The sequence below is a fragment of the Phasianus colchicus genome, chromosome 5 (genome assembly GCF_987193195.1).
Source record: "Phasianus colchicus chromosome 5, bPhaCol1.hap1.1, whole genome shotgun sequence".
Classification (NCBI taxonomy): domain Eukaryota; kingdom Metazoa; phylum Chordata; class Aves; order Galliformes; family Phasianidae; genus Phasianus; species Phasianus colchicus.
In genome coordinates this window covers 36503320-36531073 of record NC_143440.1, presented here as the reverse complement: position 1 = coordinate 36531073, position 27754 = coordinate 36503320, and the positions used below count along the sequence as shown (strand labels likewise).

The 27754-nt window shown below is 36.5% G+C and overlaps 1 protein-coding gene and 1 long non-coding RNA gene across 6 annotated transcripts in view; both read right to left on the bottom strand.

Annotated features, from left to right (window-relative positions):
• The window catches only part of NPAS3 (neuronal PAS domain protein 3), a 596956-nt gene that overhangs the window by 261188 nt on the left and 308014 nt on the right, over window positions 1-27754 (bottom strand). The gene's annotated exons all lie outside the window — the stretch shown is intronic.
• On the bottom strand, window positions 15197-27314 carry LOC149917854 (uncharacterized). Its single transcript, XR_016467297.1, has 3 exons — window positions 27273-27314; window positions 17765-17824; window positions 15197-16652 (listed from the first exon to the last, which is right to left on the bottom strand). It is a non-coding gene; the product is annotated as an uncharacterized LOC149917854 (long non-coding RNA).

Here is a 27754-nt window from a genome sequence, read left to right as displayed (position 1 = left end):
TCTGAATCTATTACTTATCCTTGGAAATATTCACTTCTTAAGTTCTCTCTAATACTAATTTAGTATGAATATGTGTTTCACAACATTCTGCTTTGCTCCATTCTTAAGAACTTCAAAATGTTTCATTTTAAAGCACTTATATTGTAAAAGTACAAAAAAGTCACATGCTTTCCAATTCATCCCAAGTTGCTCATGATTTCTTTAATCACAAGGAAACTTCTAGGTAAATCTAGTAAATCTGTCCTGTACATTTAGATATTGTTTTACTTGCGTTCTGTGTGCGCACACAACTACTATACATCAAGGCAGGCTGTCCAGCAGAGGGCTCCTTTGAAACAGAATGTGAAAGGCAGTAAACTTTCAATGTATAGACAATACAAAGATGATATAAATTGTTCATACGCTAGGGCTCATCCATTTCTTTTAGCAAGTCACCTACATACAATTGGTATATCAACATGATAATATAAAGTGCTTTTTTAAAGAATAAAATATTTTCACAAAACTTGTTGGTTAAAATTGCGGGGAACAAATTTTCTCCTAAAACCACTCTCATTTTCACATTCTCCTTCATTAAGGCACTGTGTGCCTATCAAGAATACTCATTCTAACTAAATTTTTATTTCCGGTAAAAACATGCATAAAGTAACAAGCAGAACTTGAAGAAACACTGCCTAATAACTGATTTGGCTCTTACTACTTAATACTAAATAAAGAGGAAAATGGCATGTAAAAAGGCTTTTTTTATTTCATGAAATATATAGAAACAGAAATGAAAGGCAGCACAGACCATCATATTTACTTCTGCCCTATATGGTCATATTTTAGAATGATCATGTTCATGATCAGCTTCAGTTTTGTGATGGTTATTGATAGTTCTGCTCCACAAAAATCTTATGCTTTCCAGAACTCTGACATGCTACTCGACAGTGTGCTGCATACTTTTTGGAGTTCACATTTTAGAATTTCTGCTTACATTAACTCATTTCTTGGACACTCTGAAGAAATACTGTAACAAAAAATTAACTACAAGAAACTACTGGAAAGAGGTAGGTTAATCTTCTCTTTCATATTAAGAAAAGTTTAAAACAACAATATATAAATAGTACAACAAATTTATATAATCTACTTTCCCCTCCTCTCCCCTCCCTCCCCCTCCCCCCCCCCCCCCATTTTCTAGATGCCTGAATAAAAAATAAAAAAAAGAGATGAGTTGGAGGTCAGTTATGCTTCCAATGTCCCAGCTAATCAGAATATTCAAGTGATAAAGAAGGTCAAACAGCTTTTCCCTGTTTCTTACATAGTACAAAATTTAATTTTTTCAGGAGTTTCATGAGAAATGTAGAGGAATGGAGTCAGGAGTATGACGGAGGTCCTAAGAGGGATCCACATATCTGCTAAATCTGAAAATATGCCTCTCATTCCGTTCAGCAACTGTACTCATCAAAGATGCAAAAGAGGTGTCAAAATACAGTATGATTCTCTTCATACATGCTTATAGGACTGCTTCTGCTTGCTTTTGCCAATAACAAAAATTGCCCTGACTGCAATGGCAGGACTGGGACCAAGCAATGTCCTCTCTGGACAATTAAGACAGCCATCTGAGAAAATCCTGTATGATTTAAACCTACAAGTTATTTAAGAAGAAAAAATATAAATAAAGACTATGAGCAGCCTAGCCTAATGCAGAGAGGTTATTCCATTAAGCAGACAGCATAACCTGTGGGTGAATGCTCTGCAGATATATATATATGTATATTTTTTGTTTTTTTGTGAGTGTGTTTTTTTGTTTTTGTTTTGTTTTTCTTCTAGAACCACATACAAATAACTGAAACTTTCTTATCCATGTTGTTGCTTCTGTTAATAAAAGTGAAGAGGTTGCTGCTTAGCTCTGAAGAAAAGAGCTGGGAAGAGGGGGCCTGGCTGCCCTCTTGGTCTCTATATACTCTGTCCTACAGGATTTTGACCTAAGTACATTGCTGCATTACAGAATACACCTGCAGTCATTTGTGTCCTTTGCCAACCCTGCCCCGTGTGACCATCGCCAAACTTGAGGTTTGCATTTAAATGGGATATAATGTTGTGAAACTGTTTCATAATATGCAGTTCACACAAAAAAGCAAAAACAGAAGAATGCAGAAAGTAAACTTTTTCCTTACTGCAGAGTTACAAATATTTTCTTCCATATGAATACCACATTCTGGTATTTATGTTGCAACTAGCCAGACAACATTTGCTAGTAGCAGCTACTTTTAATACAGCATATCAAACTGCTTAACCCCTTGGCTTGCTGGGCAGTTTAGAAGCTCCTACTGTGATGTTTTTGTTCTCACATATGTGCCAGCAAAGGCTGTCACGCTCCTCATTAAATAAACAGACATACATGCCAATTAATAATTTAATTTACAGGGGGAATCTTGACATAGAGCTAGGAGGTGAATTGCTAGCACCTTCTGAATTGTCTTCTCTTAAAATAGCAAGCAATTAGGTTTTAGCCCTACCTCCAAAGATGCCACTGGAATGACATCAAAATGTTGGCAAATCATTAGATCTGTATTTTAGTGTCACAGTGAAAGCTGTCCATTACTATAGAACTGTCATACAAACAAAGGCTTAGATCCTTAAAATAAAACCTACCTTTCAGTTTTGCAGGTACTCTATTTTTAATGACTGGATTATGTTTGACATCTGTATTAGGAGCATACTTAACTTTATAGCTTTTTTATTTGGATGGCCATCATTGTTTAATATTCCAAATAAAATATTCTATTGTCAGTATTTGAAAAAGTATTTTCCCCTGTAAATATTCATCTACAAATGTAAATGTACTTTCATTTTTCTGTTTTTCTCCAGCGGCATAGAAAATTTTTGACATTTGGTTCAGGCAGAGTCCCTTGAAATTCAAACAATGCTTTAGATAGGGACAGATATCTCTTCTTGATGCAAACAGTTGGCTAACAGCATCAAAGTTATTTCTCCATGAGAAGCAGATACAGAAACAGTTCTAATGCAAATATTTGGATCATTTCCTCACTTCTAATTTGGACATAACATTGCCAAGTTTCCCTGCATAACACTGCTGTTATTATCTTGCCTTTTTTCCTCATCTACCCAAACAGAACTTTGTCAAGGCTCCCATCACCATGTGTCTAGACTTCTCTTGTCCCTTCTTCTACAGTCCCACAAACAATGTCTAACTTGTCTATTTACTCAAAATGCTATCAAAATTATGCATTTCTTGTTCATTACCTCTAACGGCATGATTACTGCCACTTTCTGCTACACTGTTCTTATTGAATTGAGTACAAGATACTTTTCCAGGTACTAATGTGCCTATCTGCTTTCTCTTAATATAGGAATACTATCCTGCTCTTGTTCCATAAATCATAGCACTTTTGATATATCCAAATTATCCAGCAAAAACTGTGCAATTTTACCTCCTGCACCTTCATGCAAAATAGAAGCTTTTTACAAATATCCACAGCGCCATCTTCCACCTTTTCCTGCTTGAAAGTTTCCTCTACTAGTGAAGTTACAATAAAATCCACAGCAAATGGGAACTGTGGATTTTTCACTGAAATCTAAGAAGAGGTTTATCCAAACAATATTTATGCTTAAGATCACTGAGAGGAGATGGTCTTCTCAACAAATTTTAGGAAGTAATCTTTTTAAACTTATGGGCACTGATGAAATAAGTTTCTATGAGTGCATTATGCCAATCAGTTCTTTTCTTACCCTCACAGAAATCCCATATTAATAGAAGTATGCATTTGTGATTTCTTTCCCTCTCATCTCTTTTCTTTTTTTTTCTCCCTGGCTTAGTTCAGCAAAAAGAAAATTGTGAACAATCCATAATTTCAAGCCAAGTGTTCACATACAGAAACTACAACTTCTGATTCAAAATCATCTTTTGACTGGTAAGGTCTGCACGTTTGGATTCTCTAGCCAAAGATATACTGATATTGATGAAGCCGTATTAATAGCTTAACACTTCTCAGTGCAAAAAAAATCTAGAACAGCATTATCTTTGAAACAGTAGCTTTTTCTATCCTACTATTCTCTTCACTTTCTGCAGTTATCAGTAACGATGGGCAAACAGCAAGGCTTCTAGTTCAAAAACCAAAGAAATAACAAGACACTTACCTTAGGCATATTCCTGCCTCCTTTCCTCAGTTCTAATCACTGCCATTGCTTACAACAGATTTACACCATGCAATGCTCATACTTTTCCTATCTGCCTGGATTATCCCTCCATACTGGCAATCCCATTGTTGCCACTATCAAAACTAGTGAGTGCTATAATTTTGCAGGGAGATTAACTACTGTAGGAATGAAGCAAAGGATGCATCACTATTAACACATAGTTATTGAATATAGTCACAAAAATGCAAATCAAATTTGTAAGCATTTTTTTTAATAAGGAGGAAAATCGACTCCTTTTAGATGTGCTTTTAAAGTATTTCTAGGATAATCACAACAGAAGAAAAAAAAAAAAAGGAATAGTTTTTAAAATTTCCATAGCATCTAATCCCTTAATAAAGAACACGACAAAAGCTAGAAACATCCACAAGTTCCAGAAATAATATGAACGCTATTTTAAATACCAAAGACTGCCCTCAATTACAACCAAGAAAAATCAGATCAGATTCCCCCCTGTCTCAGTGAGATGCTTAGTTTTGTTATGAAGAAATGAATTTAGAGGAGAGAAGCACTATTTACTTATTTTCTGTATAGATTCTGATTTTACCAACAAAGTAATGTAACATGGATGTGTGATTATTTAAACCAGCACTTCACTACAAACAGGGCTGTTGAATGCACTACTCTTGCCAGGCTTGTCACAATGACTGACATTTTCTAATATTGAACTGGAAATAATATGGATATTTGATACTGCAGAGTTTACATCAAGTAGAAGAAAAGTGCTATTGTTTATCAGCAATCTACTTCTGATGGCATATATCTATACAGACATAATTATTGCTGCGATAAAATGTGATTATCAAATAATGGAATAAACACATCTGTACAATATTTGCAATGTTTTATATCAGGCAACTTGAAAATCCTGCAAAGTGCCATTTTTAGATATTTTCTATGCTTTTCACTTGAATTTTGACTAACATTTACCTTTTAGATCTGTTATGCCACTCATGAATTTTTTAAAATATCCATCTGTGCATTGCAATCTCTGTTCTCCCTGGCTCCACATTGTTTTGGCTAACTAACAGGCCCATATGTTGTCTTTATGTATTTCTGCACAATGTTTGTGCTTTAAAAAAAAAAAAAAAAGAAGAAGAAGAAAAAAGAAAAAAGGAAGAAAGAAGGGAAAAAAAAACAACAAACCAACACAGGGAAAACCACAGGCCTAAATAAGCTATAAGGAGCATCCACATACAGTTAGACGGTCTTTACTGAGTCTGGAGACATTATGATTCTGCTGCGACAAGCAGCATTTGTCTTCATTTTGTTTGACTGTCCTCATGTGTTATTATTAGTGGCTGTCAAGCAGCAGCAGAAAAAAAATAGCATCACTTGAGTACGAAGTTGAATGCATAAATGCAATAACTACACATTGGTAGCTGAGGAGTGGATGCCTGTTAAGATAGTTTAAATGAAAAAAAAAAATACTCTCCAATAATCACATTTTAAAGGGGAAAAAAATACCTATCTGGCAAAACATAAGCATCCATCCTTCCTTCTGCTTGCATAGCTAAATTAGGAGCTAATTATAAATACAACTTCGCAGCATCTGAAGAAGTTGCTTTGAGAATGTCCTTTCAGAATGTCAGTTTAGTTCAATAGCAAGAAAACAAATATGTTGGAACATTCACATCCAGTCACATTTTTTCTAATAACATTGATAATGAACGTTTTAACTATAAGATCCTTATCAAACAGCAATTCACAGTAAAATGTATTTAACACTTTTAAAGCCCAATGCACAAAACATACTTTCTGGTTCTGATGTGCTCCAAATGAAGTCCCTTCACCATAATTTTTTTCAGTTGTACAATACAGTGAATAATAATACTGAAAATCTTCTATATAACATAAAATAGTATACTTAAAAATTCATGCTTTTAAGAAGAAGAAATCATAGGCTTCAACCTAAGATGACAGTCCTACCTTTAAAGTAATGAATGATTTCTCTAAAAGTACATGCCTTTTGAAAATGCATACACACAGAAGTTTGCAGACTGTTTTCTGCCATAAGATAGCCAACATAGAATTCACTTCTAGAGTCCCATAAAAAAACTAATTTCCCATGAAACTTCTACAATAATTAAACTTATTTCACTTAAAGATTAATAATCAAAAAAGTGCCACTACAAAGAATGTTTTGCCATCAGCAAAACAAAATAAAATAAACACAAAACACAAAGAAAAGAAAAACAGATCAATGGTGAAACGTGTGACCTGCTGCAACAAAAGGCCAAATTCCATGGTATTCTTTCTATTGCAAGAAAACAAAGAAGTTGTATTAGGCATCAAAATGAAATACTGTGCAGCAGAGAGGACTAACAGCAGTTATCTGCCAGTTGTTTTCAGTGATACAGTCATCAGATATTTTGTCATTAAGTAAAAGATCTGATGCTTGATCACTGTTTATATAAGATAGAAAAAGATTCTCAGCGCTCCCTACTGCTCCCAGATGTCTGTTTTTGTCCTAGGTCCCTGGAAAACTACCAAGTTCCAATTTCCAAAATTAATCTTCATTTCAAATTTTTTTCACCTGGAAGTCTTCTACTATTTATTTCCATTGCAAATTTCACACTCTGACAGATCTGGAAATGAGAGTTGAAAGGGGAATTCTACCTTACAGTTTTGTCATTGGTGGTTCAGTCACCAGGTTTCAGATTTTATTTCAGTGTTCAAAGTAGTGGCAACTCATTATCAAGACACAGAAGCTCTCCACTGCCATAAAGTGCATACAGTAAAGGAGCATCACCTCCGTATTACACTGAAAAGCTGAGGCAGACAGAGACTACATCACTCGTTCAGGAAATACTAGAAGTCTGACACAAAGCCAAAACGAACAAGCCAAATTCCTGAGTTTCAACTCAGTTCTCAAAGCATGAACCAGAGGGACATCACAGCTGCTGAAAAGTTAGGCATAAACAGAATTACCTTTATGAATTAGGAACTGTGAGCATACTTTCACAGCTTGTTGTCCTATTAGAACTGCAAATACCAGAGATGAGGCAGGACAAAGCAAAAAGAACCAAAAGTACATTGAGCAGGTTAGCATTTCGGCCTTCTTGCAGCAGAATAATAAAATTATTTCCACAAGTAAAATACAAGGGCTGCTCTCAAAATAATGCTTTCTAGTTTATTATATTATTCCACAATGTCAGAGGCAGATATGGTGGTATGACAGTAGAAGCTGAACTTTCCCATCAATACTCTGTTACATGTTGTTGCCACGTGACAGATGGCAGCCGAGGGGCATTCTGACAAAATGGCATCTGACGCAGAAGCGTGTATGAACCAAAGGTGTGTAATTCTGTTCTCCACACGTAAAAAATGGCATCCACTGACATTCATCAATGCTTGCTTATGGAGACCAAACAGTGGATGTGAGCACAGTGAGATAGTGGGTGGGGCATTTCAGCAGCGGTGACAGTGATGTCAATGACAAACCACATTTTGGACAGCCACGCACAGCTGTCACACCACAAAATGAAGAGTCTCTTGATCAGCTCATCTAAGCAAATCAGTGGATTACGACCAGGAAACTGCATTTGGAGCTGAATATTGTCTTTAATGTTTTGGAAATGACGGTGGCAATGTTGAAATATCACAAAGTATGTACCAGGTGGGTCCCACGAATGCCCACACAGGAACAGAAAGAATACCACAGACAAGTTTGTCAGGATCTACTGAACCAATATGAGGCTGAAGGTTAGTTTCCTGTATTGTATCAGTATCTGTGATGAAAACTGGTGTCACCACCACGAGCTGGAGTCAAAACAGCCATCCATGGAGTGGCCATGTGAATTCTCCATGAAAGAAGAAGTTGAAGATACAGCCCTTAGCGTGCAAAGCGATGTGCACTGTCTTTTGAGATAAAAAAGATTCCTTCTAGATTTCCTGAAATCCAGACAAACCAAAAATTCTGAGCACTGCATCATAATGCTGATTAAGCTGAAGTCTTAAATTTCTAGAGTCAGGCCAGAGAGGAAGACAATTTTCTCTTGCAACACAACAATGCCAGGCCCCATAGCAGTTTGAAGACTGGAGCACATAGCCAGTCTCAGCTGACTGTCCTAACACGCCCACAGCACAGTCTGATGCCTTCTTACTTCCACCTGTTCAGGCCAATGAAAGATGGATTGTATGGGCAACATTTTCATGGCAATGATGCCATCATGGCAGCTGTGAAACAGTGGGTAACCTCTGTTGGGGCAGATTTTTACAAGCGTGGCATTCAGGTACTTGTTCATCACTCGCAAAAATGCATAGCTAATGATAGTGGCTATGTTGAAAAATAATATTTTGCAGATGAGAATTTGCTCTATCATATCATGTTATTGAGCCTTTTGTACCTGTTATAGTTTACATGAAAATAGATTGGAGGCAACACTTTTGGAGTGACCCACGTGTACATGATTGCTGTTGATTCAGAACCACGACAAATAATACCTCCACCATATTCTATGCTTTAGCTGTGTTGACAAAACTTCTATTTAACTTAAAGAAAAAAAAAAGTTTCTATGAAATAAACAGTTGCAGAACCTTACATGGCCGTATTTATAGAGTTATTTCTCTGAACCACACTGAGGTAATTGCACAAGATTACTACACAGAGACATGAAACTGTATCCAATCTTTAACAGAAGCAGTCCCTTTGTGCCATGAATAGGAGACAGGAACAATCACTTTCATATTTGCTGTTTACAGAACTGTCCTTGCATTCTATGTTTTTCTTTCCAGATATCACATGAAATGCCAGTGAATTTAACTCAAGATAAAAGATTAGAACAGATTTAAAAGTGAAGAACAAAGTGGCATGGCAAGTTAAAAGGAAAAGTGGACTATTTTGTTTAAACTGACAAAAAATCTGAAGAAAGAGAAAGAAGATCAAATTAAATTTGATCTCCACCTAATGGAGAAGAACTCCTGTATTAGTAGCATGTGTATCACTTCTGATAAAAATTAAAATGAAATTAAAAATAATCTTGCTAAAAACTCTCTTTTTATGATGCTGGCCACATAGCATAAAATATCAAGAATGAAACTGTATTTCAAATTCCTAAACATTAGAGGTATATTCATCTCTTCAGGATTTTAATTCTACCAGGAAATCCCTTGCTCCAGTTCCTTGTGGACTATGTTTGGATGAATTAAATGGGATTAACCTTTTCCTTGGCCACGTGTGGTAAAACTGATACGCTTGTGTCAGTTAAATGGCTTGTGCCCATGTTCTCCAAAACATAACTTTGATCTTTGTGTCTTTCTGTACGTTACTAACGTGAGCTTATGGGCTTTTCAAACTTACATCTTCTCTACATAGCTCAGTAGCTGTACCCATTTAATTACATACTTGGGCACTGTAATTTCTAATTAAGGGGGTTTCATTGCCATAAGAAGTTGGGTTTCACCAACCCTTGTTCTAGAATAAAAGCATTTACACATGGAAACAATCAAGAGCAATTAATATGGAACATATCAATGCGAAGACAAGCAATGAAATATCGCAGTATAAAAAGAAAGCTCTTTCTGTAATATCTAGGGCTGCAACACAATGCTTAGCTACTCCATAGCAGATACAGATGAGAATCTCACATGAATGCAGTTCACATTCAGTATATTTTGATAACCTAAAATAGGTTCACAGCAATGGATGCCTTATCATCATTTTGAATTGCTTAGTCTTGCAGATCCTTCTGAAACAAATAAGCAAGAATGGGTTAACAAAGTAATGAATATGCATGAACATTGTCGCCTTTTTTTTTATTTTATTTTTTTTTAACTTTGCTTCTTAGTATTTACGTTTGTCTGCAACAGTAGCTGGAAAAGTGATTAGTATTTCACAATTTGATGCATTCTCCAGTCAATTTACATCTGAATGATGTAACTCAGAACTTATAACTATCTGTGTTATCTAAGCTATTTTGTACAATTTTTCTAGCACTGGTGCATTTTGTATTCCATTTCACTTGGATGTACACGGCTCAGAAACATGCTGCTTCATCCTCCACGCACTCCGAGGCATCTCTCAAGCCCCTACCTCAGCGCATTTCCAGGAGGCTTTGCAGTGGCCAGGTCTTATACTGCAATCAACTATGTTCTTCTCTGAAGGGAGTGCTCAGCAGCTCTAATATTTCATTCTTCCGTACTGGAGGAGACGCTGCACTTACTGTCTGACAAAGTACAATACTTCTCAAACTCCTCAATCAGTGAAGTATTGCATATTATAAATCTTATACTCTTCTTCTGAAGAGCTGGAAAGAAATTTCAATAACATAGCCCTATAAGAGTCTTCGGATTTTTTTCTCTGCATGATTTATTTTACTCATTGAGAAGGGCAATGAGCATTGAAAAAAATCAGCGTGCTTTTCTACTAATTACTAATTTACTGTTATTTTTAGGATCTTTCCTGCTGCTCTTTGGTCCTTCACTCTACTTTTTAACTCTTTCTCAGTTTTTAAACTTTTCCATATCCTTTCAAAAAAGTATAGATCAGATCTACTATGTATAGTTCTTCTGTAATTTATCCTATTTTCGCATAGATGCAGTAAGATCACTTTTCTTTATAACTTGTGCCATTGTTACATACTTAACACAGATTAACTTGTCTTTACATTTTCCCTTCATTTCTCATCAAACTGTTAAAAATTACCTAGATCTTGGATTTTTAAGTTTAGGTTGATCACACAGAACCACATTCAAATGTCCTGTTCCTAGTATTTCCTAGTGGCTAGGCATTCCTGAAAGCTATGAGGTTTGGATGGGAATTGAAAACAAAAGCCAAAGAGCCTCGGATGCCATCTGAACCAGTTTCCAGCAGGCTCCGAAGACATCATCACTACATCTCAGCACTGAGCAGAGGCCACTCCTAGATATACTGGAGGAAAAAAAAGAAAGAAATCCAGGGAAACTCCTGTATCAGACAAGATGCTGAGCTTTAAAGGTTGCTGAGACGCTTTTATACTGAAACTGTAAAAGACCGGGATCAGCTAGACAGATTTTTCAACATTCACCTTTCATTCAGAGCTTTGACAGTTACCATGGAAATATTCTAAGCATAGGAAAGTTTCAGAGAGTCATGTCTACTTTGAGTGACCTTGGCAGGCCTTAGTCGGGGAACAGGTACTCAGCTTAGAGGCTTTGGAAGAGCTCCTGTTGGAAGGATACCAGCTTTCCTAAAAGTTGTAGGTGGTAAGGACACAGATCCTCATGCCTGGGAACTGATGGCAGCTGATCATTTTATAGGGGTCCAAATGCAAGCAGCAAAATCCCAACATGTGCCAGCAATATGGCAAACTTGGGAAGCTCAGAGAGGCAGGAAATCTCCCTACAGTGATTACCTCAAACTGCTTTTAAGTTCCACAAATGTCAACTTACTTTCCGGTTAAACCAAAGTCTACTTAAACAGAGACAGACATTGAACTTTGAATTGAAAACAGTGCTAAACATAAATCCAGAGAGACCTGCTGTGAATTACATACCTTGTCACAAAACATGCCTGGCAAAGTTATGGGCAATTAAGCTTTGTGAGTGACACAGAACTAAGGACATGGGAAGTCTCATTCTGATGTGATGAAACATTCCCAAAACTGCAGCAATATGACTGAACAGTAATACAAATCTTTCCCTCCATCTTTTTCAGAACAAATCTAGATCCAAACAAAAAATATATTAAAAAAAGAAAAAAAAGAAAAACAAGCCCTGAAATAAGTATATACAAGCTGAAATGCCACCAATGACAAAACTTATAGGCAACAGCAAACAAAACAAAAACCACCCTCAGCCCTACATAGGAGCTACAGGGTGCCCCATCCTGGATGTTCTCATGCACTGAAAACATTCACATGGTGAGGTATAGCAGTTGCAACAGCTATACAGAATAATGCATGACTTCTGGAGTGCACATCTGAGACAATAATTACATGATGAAAAATATGAGATTTAGTTACTTATTTTAGGAGATAAACATAGAGGTCATTTTTAATGAGAAAACAGATTAAAGACTAAATACAATACCAACAGTAACAATTTCAGCTGGACCTTGGTTTATAATGTATTGGGAACCATTGCTAAATAAATTCACCAGAATTATTTCAGAGAACAGCACAGGATTACTGTTGAGTCCCACTTTTTGAGAAACTAGGTGTTCACTTTATTTACATAATGCATACATGAAATAGGGTGCTTAAATAAACTCAGCTGAGTACACAGAGAAGGAATACTATCCTACAGTAGTCTAAGAACTTCACATTGCTGGTAACTTAGAGACAACTGTCAGCATAGCATTTGATGAAGAGGCAGTCTGATCCAAGAAATTTACAGAAGTGAAGGTAATGATTTTTCTGTGTGTAAACTCACTCTGTTCATAGTGTCAGATTTGTAAATGAAGTAACGTAAAGAGGGGGAGAATCAGAATCCTCTGTGAAACGTTTCAAGCAAACACTGAAGTATCAGGAATTTGAGCTGACTTGAGAGTCATGTAAATAGTGTCAGCTTATAAAAACAACGTGATTCCCTGGATAGGAGAATACTGGTACAGCGTCAAAGCTCCCATACGTATGTAAACATTCTGAGTAAATATTTGGTTGAAGGTTTCACTACAGTGAGCTTTTGCTGTCCCAGAGTGTGGGCGTTGTCTAGAAACCTGAGATCAGGAATGACACGATCTCATCTCCTATTACTTAGATAACTGCATTTGATGCATGCCTCAGGGAAATTGAAATGATCTTGGCAGAGGATAAAACAAGGGATTCAAATGTACACTTTAACTGATGATCTGGACTTTGAGAATGAAGTCCCATCTGATTTCAGATAGACTTCTAAATATCAAAGAGGAGTTGACAGAAATAAGAGAGTTCAAGGAACCACAAATGCAGTTAGTAAGGCTATTTGGCTTTGTTTTTTAGGACATTTATCAGTGAATTCTATTTACTTGCAATTTGGAATGTTCTGCAGCTGAGGGTATGGAATTGTGTCATTTCACTAGAGTTACAAGCCATTAAAAGAAACAGAGACATCAATTTGCAGACTCTTTCTGAAAAATTTTACATGCATTCCACATCCACAGAGCAAAGGTAAGGCACAGATTATAAAACTGTGCCACACATGGTGTTCTTACCAGGAGGGGTACATTTTGGACTGTACTTTCATTGCTTCTGGCTTGCCAAAGAATACAAGTGTGTCACTTAGAGTTGTATTTTTAGAAGACTAACTGTCCTGATTTTGTTCTATAAGGTGAGACTGTTATAGGAGCACGGGGTGGCCTTTTTGTTAGATAATATAAGCAGTGTGCAGCAATTAACAGGCAGACAGCAGAATAAGGAACAGTGATTAAATTATAAAGAGTTTTTGTCCTAAGGTGTTTGATCCTCAATATATCTTTCAAGGCTAAGCACGTGCCTAGAATTTATAATCAAATGGTTGATGATCACACTCCCACTTCAAGAGCTCTGGACTCAGTATTCTGGTTTCTGAAGAAAATAACCAATGCTGCCAACAATATGGGATCATAAGTTACTAAAATCAGTTTAAAAACCTGTGGCCAACACCACAAATGGTTCAACACACAAAATGGCTATTTTCAGTGCAAAACATAAGTTTGTTTCCATTTTCTGAAGCTTTTCTATGCTTTGCCATTAGCTCCAAAACAGCAGGCAAGAAGTTCCACTCAAAGATGACTAGAATGTCTTAACCTAAGTTACTTGAAGTACAGCAGGTTAATACAAGAGGTGTCTTTAATAACTTGAGTAAAAATCCGAAAAGTTTGTACATGTGCCCTTGTATACATTTAAAACCAGGAGTGCATATATTCCCCAATACCTAACTACAGCTACATTTCTGCTAACAGCCTCTGTAGTAACTGATTGTTTGAAAGAGCAGCGTAGTAGCAGTCTCACACCCCTGCATGTACTGCACATCACTTATGCTATGGCATACAAAGATGGTGAGGAACACCACACAAAAGTTCCAGAAGGTTTTTGGTAACTACTGTGTACGTGCACTAGCCCTGAAACTCCATCAAGGGACAATAAGTAGAAGGGAGTAAAACTATTAAAAGCATCATCAGAACAATCAACACTTAAATTGCAGATCTTCAGACAGGACTATCGTCTCATGCCTAAATATTATCAGAAAGCCTCCTATTTATTCCAGCTGTTGCAGTAGTCCAAGTTACTATCAAAACCATGAGATGAATGATAAAATACAGCTACTTCTTCCATCTTGTACGAACATAAACATGGCTTTTCCGTCAACGTACAAACACATTTCTCATAGAAAGGAGATGGAATGAGCTTCTTCACAGATTACTTCTTTCTTGCTTTAACCTGGGGATTTGCTTGTAATTCTGGGAACCACTACTGTACAGCAACTATGTAACTCTTCCTCATGAACTAAATCCTTAATCACCAGAATGTACATAAATGCTCAGGCACTATTTGTGAGAAGTACTGGATGTATCTTTTAGTATGTTGAGAATAATTGCAGTTACAAAAGAGTGCAATAATGCTGCTGACACAAACTCCCTGAATTAAAGTTTTTCTATAAACTAAAACTCTAGTTGATTACAATTAGATCTTGAAGCATAAATCTTTATTAGAGGCAGGCAGGAAACACTGACAGTATTTTTTTTATTTATTTTTTTTCCTATCACCTAACACTAAACTGGGAAAAGTGATCACTGAATGACATTTGGAGCTGGAGCCAAGCGAACTATGACTCAGCCCTCTCTGATTTCAGATTGAACTGACTTCCAATCAGTCTCTGAAGACTAGGCTACAGCAAAGGCAGGAAGGAGCTATGGTTTGAGAGAATTAAATATAGTCTGGTATTGATTTAAAAAGAAAAGGATGGAATAAAATCACAAGAAAAGGCAGGGGGAAAGGTTGAGGGTTTTGCTTGAATGCTGACTTTCATATGAACCATAAGAAGCCAAGACTCTAAAGAGCTTCAAAAAAAAAAAAAAAAATCACACAGAATTTCATATCAAATGGCCTGGGTTGGAAGGGACCTCAAGGATCATGTACCTCCAAACCTCTGTGCAACAGCAGGGCCACCAACCCTCCCATTTAATACCAGACCAGCCTGCCCAGAGCCCCATCCAATCTGACCTTGAACACTTCCAGGGACGGGGCATCCACAACCTCTCTGGGCAGCCTGTTCCAGCACCTCACCACTCTCTCTGTAAAGAACTTCCCCCTGACATCCAACCTAAATCTTCCCTCCTTCAACTTAAAACCATTTCCCCTTGTCCTGCTTTCAAAGAGTTAACTCTCCTCCTATTTATAGGCTCCCTTTAGGTCACCCTGCAGCCTTCTTTTCTCCAGGCTGAACAAGCCCAGCTCCCTCAGCCTATCTTTGTAGGGGAAGTGATCCTTATCAACTGTGCTGCCCTGTGTCTACCTCTATGCTGTAACTTATATCTAACTACAGTCATCTTCAGTTATGGTTGTTCTTCCTTATGGACTAACATTTTAAGGGATAGATTTAGACTGTTTCCTTCTCCCCTGTATTCAATGAGAGTCACTACATTCAACAAAAGAATTAAAGAATATTGTTTATGTGAGAAAGTCTAGTCCCATACACTATCAAGTGCCAAAATTAAAGTCACTTTGGCAAAACTGACACACATCCCATCCCACCTCCCATGCATAATTGTAATGATACAAATTTTAATTGCAGACAATATTTTTTCCACAGCAGCTCCCCTTCCTTGCTCAAAGCCCAAGATAAATACTTCTCAGGGAAAGAGACAGCTCTTCAATATTTCTATCCTTAACATGCTATTACTGGCCCCTGTTTTATTTACTGCACACCATCAAAAGCCTGCAGAGAATGCAGAATTGTTTATTTCCTCATGGTGTTTCTAGAGTGCTCATCACCACAGAATCTTCATGCCTCGTAAACATTAATAAATTCATCTCCACTAAGAGATGAGAGTGTTATTATCTCCATTTTACAGGTGGGGAAATCAAGACAAAGAGACTTCCCAGAGGTCAGAAAGTTAATAGGTAGCATAGCCAGCACTGCAACACAGAACTGCTTTACTTCTGAGAGTCTGGTCTGAAGTGCTGAGTGCAGTGTCCTACTCCTAGCACATCCTAGCATGAATTCACACATGAACTCAAGTACTCACAGCTGCGATCTTCTTACCTGCCTCTGCAAGTAATGAAATAATGTCAAGAAATGAGGAATGCACAATTAGTGTCTCCTGCCAACATTTCAGTTTAAATAACTGAGCATTGTATAAAACATCTGTCAGAAACAGGGATCAAACTAAGTTCTCCAGTGTGATGTGAACTTTTGTCATTCATAGGACCAATGTTTTTCTTCCTGAAACTCCATCGTCGTCTTCCTTTATGTAATTCAATTAGTAGAGAAAATAACAGCAAAAAAATCCTCTAAATATATTCTATTCAGCAATGAGTCCCCGTTTGTGCATACTGAATGATGCAGATATCCTGAGAACAAAACAGAATATGATCATACTGGTGGAAGACTATCATAAAACACAAAACAACAAATTAAGGATAAACAGAAAAGGATGAATCCAATATTGTTCCAGCTTCTAGTAATTGACTCTAACTCACTTAGTTTTCTTTTAATGGAGTTTTGGATTATTTATTTATTTTGATAGCTTTTAAGCTTTCTGACCTTTTCTTTTAGTAGGAAAAAGTTAATCAAATTCACCTACATGCAATAACACGTAAATCAATCTTGTACAGCAGAAGGGCTGAAATTTTAACACTTGAGTACTGGAGTATATCTTTCACCAATGAATTAACTAGTTTGCTGGCAACAGGAGATGGCTGCTACTTTGGGGAAGAGGAAAGGCACCAAGGGACATGAGGTCGGAACATGCTGGCTCCGGTCTAGATCTACTTGCATTTCTTTTTGTCCCTCACCCAGACTGACTGTCTATTGTCCAGGCTACCAGTGCAGTGTGCTCAGCTGCTACAGTTGCTCTAGTAGTGTTACAGCCTTAGTTCTTCATTTGAATTGGAGCTGACAAATATTTTTAATTTCTCTGAAGCAGATTAGTGACAAATATTTTATAAAATTTGAGCACTTAATTACTTCTACTCATAATTTAGATATTTATTCAATCAGTATTTTGACAGCTTACCATGAAATTGCTAGTAATGCAGCTAAGAGAAGATAATAGACCATTTTTTCCTCCAAAATCATATATTTTGGACAAAGTGAATGAAACTTTAGTAGAAAAAAAAGATACTTCTTCAGTCATAAGGTTTTAGTCCTGCAGAATGTTCAAGCTTCAAAAATGCAAGTGCTAAGAGGTCTGAAAAAACAATGAATAAATCAGAAGTAATTCTTATAACAAAAAGTGTTAGGCCTTGTAAGCACAGGCAGCAGTAGGTGTTTACTACCTAGCTATTACAAGCTGGTTTTGAAAGTAATTGAGTCAGTCTTTGTCCCCACTGCTTCCTTCAAAAAAATTCAATGTAATACAATATTGCCAGACTGGACTTCGTGTCACACACAGTGGCAGCAAGTCATTGTGGGGATTATCTAATATCGTCTAGGGATTATTTAATTATTTAATACCACTCACTTGAAATGAAATATCCTTGCCATTCTGAGAGAGAAGTATTACAACAGGCCCAGAAAAGACCTATAAAAAACAGGGAAAAATCTCCTTATGGAAAGTTTTCACAGTTTTTAGAAGCTATAGCTTCAACTGTCAAGCTACAACTGTCTTGTTTAAGTTCTATCACTGAAAAAAAAGATTATTCTTGGAGTGGAAACCTGTCCTGAGATGAAGTTATCTTTCCTCAGGTATTATTTTAGGTGATACACTGAAACAAATCTGCTATGATTACATCATACAGTATAAATAAAGTTGCAGTGTCATTATTTCTCCTGTCTGTCTAATGGTTAATGAAAAAGGCAGTAAGGAGTACGTGGGAAGATTCAAACATCCTTAGTCTCAAATGCAAAACACAGCAGCTTATTAGTTACCCAAAATACTGGGACCAAACAGTTCGGATTGTACTGATATATTTAAAAGCAACAGTTAGTTTATAGCTTTAACATCCTTTTCCAGGTAGGACATGCAGAGCTGCACTTGCAGGTAATGTGAACAAAGATAAAAATAGTGTCAGTGTCCATTTATGATACCATCATTCAAAGGTGCAACTTAAAAAAATTGAATACAAAACGTGAGTTAAAAAAAAGAGACAGAGAGAAAGAAAAAAATGAAAAAAGGCTAAACCTACAGGCAAACTATGTAGCTTTATGCAAGCTGCATGACTGACATAAGCTATTTACCATTTTATCAGTGATTGAATAATAGAAGCAGGTGTTCCTACTGGTCTAGGCAGAATACTCTCTCTAAACATTTTCTAAATCTATCATTCTTGTATCAGTGATGCATTGTGTCGCTGTATTTTCCAGGGCCTAGGTTATGAAATAAATTCACAATACAGCAGCTTAGAATCAACCTGCAATACTTATCTCAGGTACTCTAAGCTACTAATTCTGCATTTAGGGAAAATGAATTCACTTTCTCCAAAGAGACAGTGTGGTTTCCCTCAACATTTTTTTTATGTACAGTGCCTAGAACACAGTCCAAACATAAACCATGGAGATAAAATTTAAACAACTATTATTCTTCCATGAACTTCAAGAAGAAAAAAATCTGCAAAGTAAAATTATTCTAAACTGCCTACCAATGTGTTTTAAAACACTGCAAATTTCAGATTTCAGATATAGTACTGAATGCTGTTAAAAGAGAGCATATCTACAAATATTTCTAGTGTATACTCTTCTTTTTTATATTTATTTATCCTCATTGCATTAAAAAACTGGGACAGATAACAAGCATTTATCTAATATCTTACGAAAAATTACTCAAACCTGTTCTTTTGACACATTCATAACCAAGCAGCAAAGACTCTAAAGACATACACACACAAGTACTTCCGGCTTCATAAAGTTCAGATCTCTCTTCATATCCATATTGATGCTCTTTTTTAAGAGAAAAGAAGATCTTATCCTCTCTTCACTCACCATTCCTTTCTATACAAAAGGATACTTTCTTCAAAAACTGCAGTTCATAGTGAAGTACCTTATAAACAAATAGTAAATTAAGTGTGCCTGAACGGCTGTCTTCTAACCATTAAGCCACATATCATTTAGACCAGATTTGAAAACTGAATGACTTATAAATTTCTGTCAGATTTTGATCACAATTGACACAGTGAATTAGTATCTTCCAAAGCATCCCCGAATTCAACCAGAAATATTTTCTATAGATGAAAATGGTAACTTTAAACTATGTTTGAATTTTGTGTTCCAGAAGTGCATTCTATGCTACTGCTCTGCTGTCTGTGTCTGCTTACTTAACAAAATATATTGTAGATTCTTGTCATCTTTCCAAACTAGTATGTGAGACTATTCTTCACTGCGTTTAAGTTTATTTTTTATTTATTGCTATTGACTCCATTTTTATGTTGTAGATATTGAAGATAACAAAAAATAGTGCCTTTTTCTACTACTTAGTATTGTGCAACAGTGTTTAGAAGACAATGAGACACTACAGAGTAAACAAAAAATACAAACCATGTTTTTGATTTATAAGAAGCTAGTAAAAATAGTTTAGTATAGCTCTACATATAGAATCTAAATCTTCTGCACCATATGCATGAACAAGGAGCTACTGCTGCCTTTTCAAAGATGCAGGTGTTGCTAACCACAAGCAGGTTTTGTATGTTGCTGAAGTGTTGAATAGCTGTGTAGAAATGAGGCACAGCGTATGTACAGATAACTGACTAAGCATTCTTTTCACTGAAGAAAAAAGGTCAATTTTCTGTAAAAAACTTAAGACAAACATAATTTTCTCTTTCTTTAGGCAGAATGATGAAAAACCGTGCTCACCTCCCCTCTTAATTGTCTGCTTCCTACCTTCTATACTGATCACTTCTAGTTACAATTCAGAGAGGAAGGTGGTGATGATCTAATGCAAGTATTTTTGCTGTTTTCTTTAGAAATCCCCCCTCATATCCTCTCCATCTCCATGGAGTCCCCTGAGGTAAGAAGGTTTTAGAGCTGTCATGGGGCTGAGGAGCACAGATTGAAGTAAAAGAGTACAGAGAGAAAAGCAGAGGCCCAAGTTCTGAGTGACTGAATTTTCATATGAGTAAGTCTTGGATGGAGGATGATAGCTCCCTCTTAGTGTTTACTGAGGCTGACAGGTCCCTTCCAACTGCATGACCAGTACCAGCATGTGCACTTTTCATGTCACTGCAGACTCAAAGGATCTCTGAAATATACATTCCAAATTTTAGAAAATCTGCCTCTTCCAAGAGAAATATAAATCTGTTTCTGGGCGCCACAGACACAACCGCCAAGCATATTTTGAAGCAGAAACATGCATGAACATCCATAGGATTCATACCATAGAATATAATTAATGTTGTGAGTGAATCACGATACAAAGCTAATTCCTGATTAAGATAGAGATATCTAAAACTTGTCGCTAGCTTCACAATAAAATCTGAATACAATCTTCTGTAGAAATTCTAATAAACACTTTATTCTGTAGCCTTGCTCCACCTTAGAGATAATAGAAAAAGGAATGGAAAATTTAGAACGTGAGACTAGACTACAGCTTATCTGGTGCAGATAGAAAATTTATTACTGCTTTATGGGAATTATAATTTCACATGGATATTTTCACAAAGTATCACATTGAAGTACCAACTTGCCTGTCTGAATATAGTGTAAGTCTCTAGGTGTTATGTAAAGAATATGATACTTAAAACAGTGATGTGCATTTAGGTTTTCTACATTCTTAGAATTTATTATGCAATCATAGCATGTAAAAATGACTTTGAAGTTATTCTAGTTGTTGATTGAATTAATAAAGCTTTAAAATACTGATTGAAATATTGGGATGTATTGCATAAACACATTATTTTGGGGAAGCAGATGTGAATTTTGTAAAAACACTGTACAAAGTAACAGAATAATCTGCAAAGATATAATATTAAGTTGATACAACAAAAAAGTCATTCTTTAAGAGCTTTGTCTAACTATGAATTCATTGCTACGTGTGCTATATTAAAATCTATTGTTAGATTAGAAATGCTTGTACCAATAATGAAGTGAAAATACAGATATTATTCTAAGAACAAGAAACAGCTTAAAGACAAGAAAATAGAAAACCTAATTAAACTTTTCAAAGGGAAGTACTCTTCCAAGTATAATCTTGGTTCTATGGTAGGGGATTTCCCTTCCCAAGTGAAGAAGTATTTCTTTGTATCTGATCACTCAGGGTACGAAATATTTACTTGGACATAACTACTGTAAGATTTAACTTTTAAAATCCAAATTCCAGTTTTTTTGTCCAAAACTAAGGACAAGCGCCCCAAAAGACCAAATCATGATGAAAATCATAGCAGGTTAGAAGCAACAGATTTGCTGGTGCACAACAGATCTAGGCTCAAGTGTCAGCTGCTATAAAGATTTAAAATACTGAAATTCAATCTAGAATATCAGCAGATTGTGTTCCTACCGCAAGTAGGGAAGACACAAATTTAGTTCAGTGTTGTGAATTATACTGAACACAGATCTGAACTTCAGTTTCTAGACTGAGTGGGCTAATCCTGGTATGGAGTGATTCCCTTTTTCTGAACAGAATTTTCATCCTGAGCTTGACAACTGTTTTCCAGTCAAATATAATCTTGCATAAACTATAGATATTTTTATGTGCCCAGGTTTCCCAGGGAAGATTTTATATGAAAACAAACTTCCAATAAACTGCAGAAACTCAACCAAACAGAAACGAGTCTGGACACCAATGCACAGAAAGTGCTGCCTTTCACAGGACACTAGATTTCTATCATACTAGGTTTGAATGTGACTTAACACGTATGCATGAAAAGCCACAGAAAGTTTGTAAACAGTTCCAAGTGCTGGATCACTTATTATGTTGCCTACTACTTCATGGTCCCAGGAGAATAACTTAAAATTCCTGAACATTCAAAACAAATTTCTATTAGACAAAATGAACCACCTGTTAGAGATGTCTGTTAATAACTCTCTTGGAGTGTACTAAAGGTGACTCAATTAAATTAGCTTGAAATGTGTGGTTATTCTTGTCCAATAAAACACTTTATTGAGAGTCCTTTGTGTTCATAATAACCCTTGGTAACAATCCATTTCCAGTTGCAAGTCAAAACAGCACCAGCTCTTAATGTTCTAATAAATAAATGGTTTAACAATTGGGAGCTAATTGTCACAGTGGGACAGCCTGGGAGGCTTGTAATCAGGTCTGTATTGTCACAATTTATTTTCATATTGTAGCAAAATAATAACCTCAGGAGCCCTATTGCATTAAAAGAAATGTCACTTTTTACTCACAGATGCTCAGACTATGTACTTTAAATCAGATTCAGTAATTTTAGACCAGCTTAATCTCCTCAAAATCAACTGCCAACATTTTAGTGCTACATCCAGGAGTGACACTAGGCAAAAAAAATATCATTTCCAGAAAATGGATGGGATTCATTCAGCAGCAAATTTCTTGTAATATTCTTACGGATTTACTCCACTACACCTTTACAACAAATCTTACAAAACCAGCACTTATTCAAACCACAGGTGTTTGTAGACAAGTAGATATTGTAAATTATAGCTGGGATCCAACTGGTAAAATAAACTTGCAAAGAGATGTCTCTTCTAAGAGTATGCTAATAAATTCAAGCCTAACTTTCTCTGCATCTAAATTCAGGGTACAACAGCACTCAAGATTTTTGACCTTAAAACATAACCCCTTGCCTTAAAACTTCAGGATATGAAAGCTACAAGAACATACAAAAAAAACAAAAAAAAAACCCAAAACAACACCAAAACAAACCAAGGCATCTATTGTTGCTCACAATTGTGTAGATAAATCCATTTGCCAGCTAGGTGTGACTCGAAATCTTTGGTTCAAAAAATGCCTTGGACTACAACAGAAAGGTTTTCAGGCATTGGAATTCAGCTGCATTTTTAGAAACACCTGAAAAGCTTGCAGGGCACATCTCAGCAACTCCAACTGATTTAGAAGTATGTTTACTTTTACTTCTATAGACATTGACTTTCCCGTCTTTTTTTCCCCCTCAAATTAAAGTAAATCAGAAAATAAAAGTGGTCATACATTTACTGGCTTCCTTTCATGGAAGCAATTAAATGTCCACCTAAAACAAAATTAGAATTGTTATTAAATTGATCTGCAAATGCAAGTTATGTCCTCTACAATTCATTCCATAAAGAACATTTTGATATGATTTTTTTTTTTTTTTTAGCTCCATCTATGACAGAATGTCTAAACTATTTTATCTGCACCAAGTCAAAATTATAATGGAAAATCCTAGTTCTTAAACCAGCCCTACTGATATTTCACATTAAATTTGAAAGAAGAAAGCAATTTTGTCAACTACCTTTTAAGAGATCATGTTTAGTTCCTTCTGGTATTCTAATTAATTTAGTAAATCCACCCACCTCATCAAGAACATGCACTTAATTAGCTGGAGTCTCCTAATTATAAAAACAAAAATGACTAAATTCTAAAGTGTTTGTGTATTTATTCAGTGTTTCTTATTAAGACAAATATGTGAAACTTCAGTGTTAGTGTGTAAAAGTTCGGCAATTATTATTCCCAGTAATACTTAAATTAAAAATAGAACACTGATTAAAACAAAATACCTCAATATATTTTTAACCTCTTGTTAGATAAAAACAAAAACAAACCTAATTCCAAATCTCAAAGCAAACTTACTACTTTTTATTATCCCTGAAGTTTCTAGACAATGAAAAAAAATTCTCACGACAACTGCCCTTCACTCACCTGATCTCTTGACCCAGGTGTCAAGGCAGTTGTTGGTTGAAAACTTGTGCATTTCTTCCTGGGCTTTCCACGTGTTAAATATTCTAGTTGTGGTGGGTTGTGGGTTTTTGTTGTTGTTTTGGTTTTTTTTTTTTTTGCTTTGTTTGGTTGTTTGTTTTTTTATGCCCTGATGGTTCTTAAGAAAATAACCATCCTTTAAGGAAAGAAAAAGAGGCCTGTAAGATTAATCACAGAGGAAATGAGAAAATGAGATAGAGGAGAGTCAGAATAAGTCATTAAGTCAGAGTAACAACATAAGATTTAGAATCAATAATCACAATCAGAACAGTGAACACCAGTATGCAGTATAAAATGGAATTTTTTAAAAAGATTTGCAGTCTTGGAACTACAGGGAGAGATGACTTTATTTTTAGAAGATTTTACTATTTGTACTACCAAGTTTTGTAAAACACAGTAAATTTACTTTTGTGCCTATATTATGTGGAGTAAACAATGACATTTAGTAGTCATGTTCTAGAGAAAAAAATATATAGTCTGCCCCTTTGGTGAAACAGTTTTTAAATTCTAATAGAATTTCAAGGTTATTATCTATTTCGGATCAACACTGGAGGTCAGAGTTCACAGCAGCCAGAATTTACAAACCTCCAATGGGTTTTGATTGACAGCAATCAACATCTCTTCAGCATCACTGAGGGAACAAAGTACAGGTCAAGACAGCAGGCGATTTCATCTGTCATTTTTAATTATCTAAATGATATTCACAGACAAAACCTTTCCCATCCATCAGGGCATCACATTACCATAGACAATGTTTGTTTAAAGAAGAGGCCATAAAATCAAACAATTATGAATGCAGACAAGCCTTGCTATTGACTGCATAAATAATCAAGTGAGATTTTCAAAACTCTCTGCTAATGAATTGGTAGATTGCTGGCAGGAAGTGGCAAGTAATAACACAGACAACAATCTAATGTTCTTATTGACTTTTGCTAAAGCTTGGCTACAGCACCAAAGATCCGAAAATGACGTCAAGTAAGGTTTCCATAGAAGCCGTATTGATATCAGTACACTACTAAAATACAAGTAGTTAACTCCTGACCTTATAGTATGACCAACAATCTCCCGGGAGATCTGAAATGCTAGCAATATATCATGAGTTGAGCCAACAGCCTCGGGGCTCTGATAGTGATACTGTTCAGGCAATGGTCCCTTCTTTTGCCACCTATAACAGCCTAATCCACAGTAACTATAATCCCCAAAATTAATTTGGTTTGAGTCTCTTATGTGTGTAAACTTTTTTTCTATAGCGAGACTGAAAAAAATTATATGTTTAATACCATTACGGTTCCAATTACACTATTATGCCTACATCTCATTAACTATTATCATAAGTAACAAATTGGCCAAAATTAAAGAGAATATTGGTTTCATTAATCAGAAACAGCAGATAATGACCATTTTGAAGTCCAACATAACAAAATAAGTAGGAATCTCTCTTAAAGTTCTGATAACCCACCAGGAAGCCTCTTTGAGAAAGAAAAAGGTTATAGGATTACAATATGTGAAATGAGCAGTATGTCTCTGCTCTGGGGCAAAACTTAAAATGTTTTTTCTCCCACTAGGAAATACCAGAGATGGATTTCGTCTGGGTAAAAGATGAAATGAATTAGTATCAACACAAGATGCACAGGGAATACGATAACCAGATAGGGGTACAAGATACAAAACAAGGAGGAAAGTTTTTTTGCAAAATTCTTGAGAATGGTTATGAGAGAGAGCAAGAGAGACTGTAGAAATATTTCACCCCATCCATATGACACCCCTGGATCTGGGTTGGTGAACTCTGTGGAACAAAAGACTGTTTTGAGTTTCGTATCTCAGAAGTTTATCATAGAACGGCCTGGTTTGAAGAGGATCATCCAGTTTCAACCCTCCTGCTATATGCAGGGTTGCCAACCACTAGACCAGGCTGCCTAGAGCCACATCCAGCCTGGCCTTGAATGCCTCCAGGATGGGGGCATCCACAACCTCCTTGGACAACCTGTTCCAGTGCATCACCACCCTCTGTGAGAACTTTCTCTTAATATCTAACCTAAACCTCCCCTGTCTCAGTTTAAAACCATTCCCCCTTGTCCTATGACTATCCTCCCTTGTAAACAGCCATTCCCCCTCCTGATTATATACTCCTTTTAAGTACTGGAAGGCCACAATGAAGTCTTCCTGGAGCTTCCTCTTCTCCAAGCTAAACAAGCCCAGTTCCCTCAGCCTTTCCTCATAGGAGAGATGCTCCAGCCCTCTGATCATCTTAGTCGTCTGCCTCTGGACCCACTCCAAGAGCTCCATGTCTTTCCTGTACTGGGGCCCCAGACCTGCACACAGTACTCCAGATGGGGCCTCACAAGAGCCAAGTAGAGGGGACAATCACCTCTCTCTCCCTGCTGGTTACCCATTTTTTTTTTAATGCAGCCCAGAACACAGTTGGCAACCCCCAAGTACTTCTCCACAAGGCTGCTCTTAAGGAGATCTTCCTTGAGTTTGTATAAATACCTGGGATTGCCCTGACCCAAGTGCAGCACCCTGCACTTGACCTTGTAGAAGGTCATGATGTTTTCATGGGTTCTGTCTATTAAAATAAACCAATGTATATCTGCAAAATCTTTAACTACCAGTTGTGTTTCTGAGATCTGTTCTTCATATCTGTTGTATCTAAAAGAGCCCAAACTAGTTCACTGATAGTCTCGTATTAACTCAGCCATGTTTTTCAACTCATAATTACCTTTCATTGATCTTTTATAGAAGAAAGTGGAATAATATCAATGAGGTTCCAAAAAGCACAAATAACTAGAAAAAGCTCATAATCCATAGAGATATGGACAATCATTATATTTGATCTTGGCTCACAAACAAAAATATGATGTCTAGCTATTCCCACATAAGCCACTTCCTCGTCTAAAAATTTAGCGGAAAAGCTCTTTAGTTCCCCTTCACACCCACACTCCTGATTTTGATCATTCTCAAAGAGCGCAACTGGTTCTCACTAAGCTTGATTAGGAAGATTAAAGAGACATTGGAGATCTTACTTTTTGCTGTAATCTTCCCCTTGAAAATATAATTGGTAATGAATGCAATTGTGTAATCAGTGAATATACAGATGTTATAACTAACAAATAAACAAGAAAGTTAGACTAAACAGGTTATCGCACTAAAGAAGAATGGATAGAAAGCTTACCCCTATCCTGGGGTCACTGGGAAGACTCCAAGGGGAGTGATCTGCAAAAGAGATCCTCCCCCAGTGGTAATCAGCTCTTAAATGGGGTCTAGGAGAGGTGAAGCAAGGCTCCACCCCTTCCGGCAACACAGGTGAATTGCCTTCACCTGTGCTCCCAGGGCTGACTCGTTGCTTGCCTCAGGTGGTCAATTAGAGGTTCAGGCCATGATTCAGCAGTTCCCATACAGCAATGCATCACATTTTTACAAAGTGCAATGAAATTGTTTGTAAAGGCCTACTGAGAATATCTTCTCAATAGGTAATATGGTATGGCTTCCTTTCTTACTCTGATAAACAACAAGAACACCAACTGCATTGGCTTGCAGTTCCTAGAAGTCAATGTTTCAAGTCCCACAGGTACAGATTCTGAGCCTCAACAATATTTAGTCAATATTTGTTCTCATCAGCTTGCAAAAGTGACTGTAGTACCCTAGATTTACCAC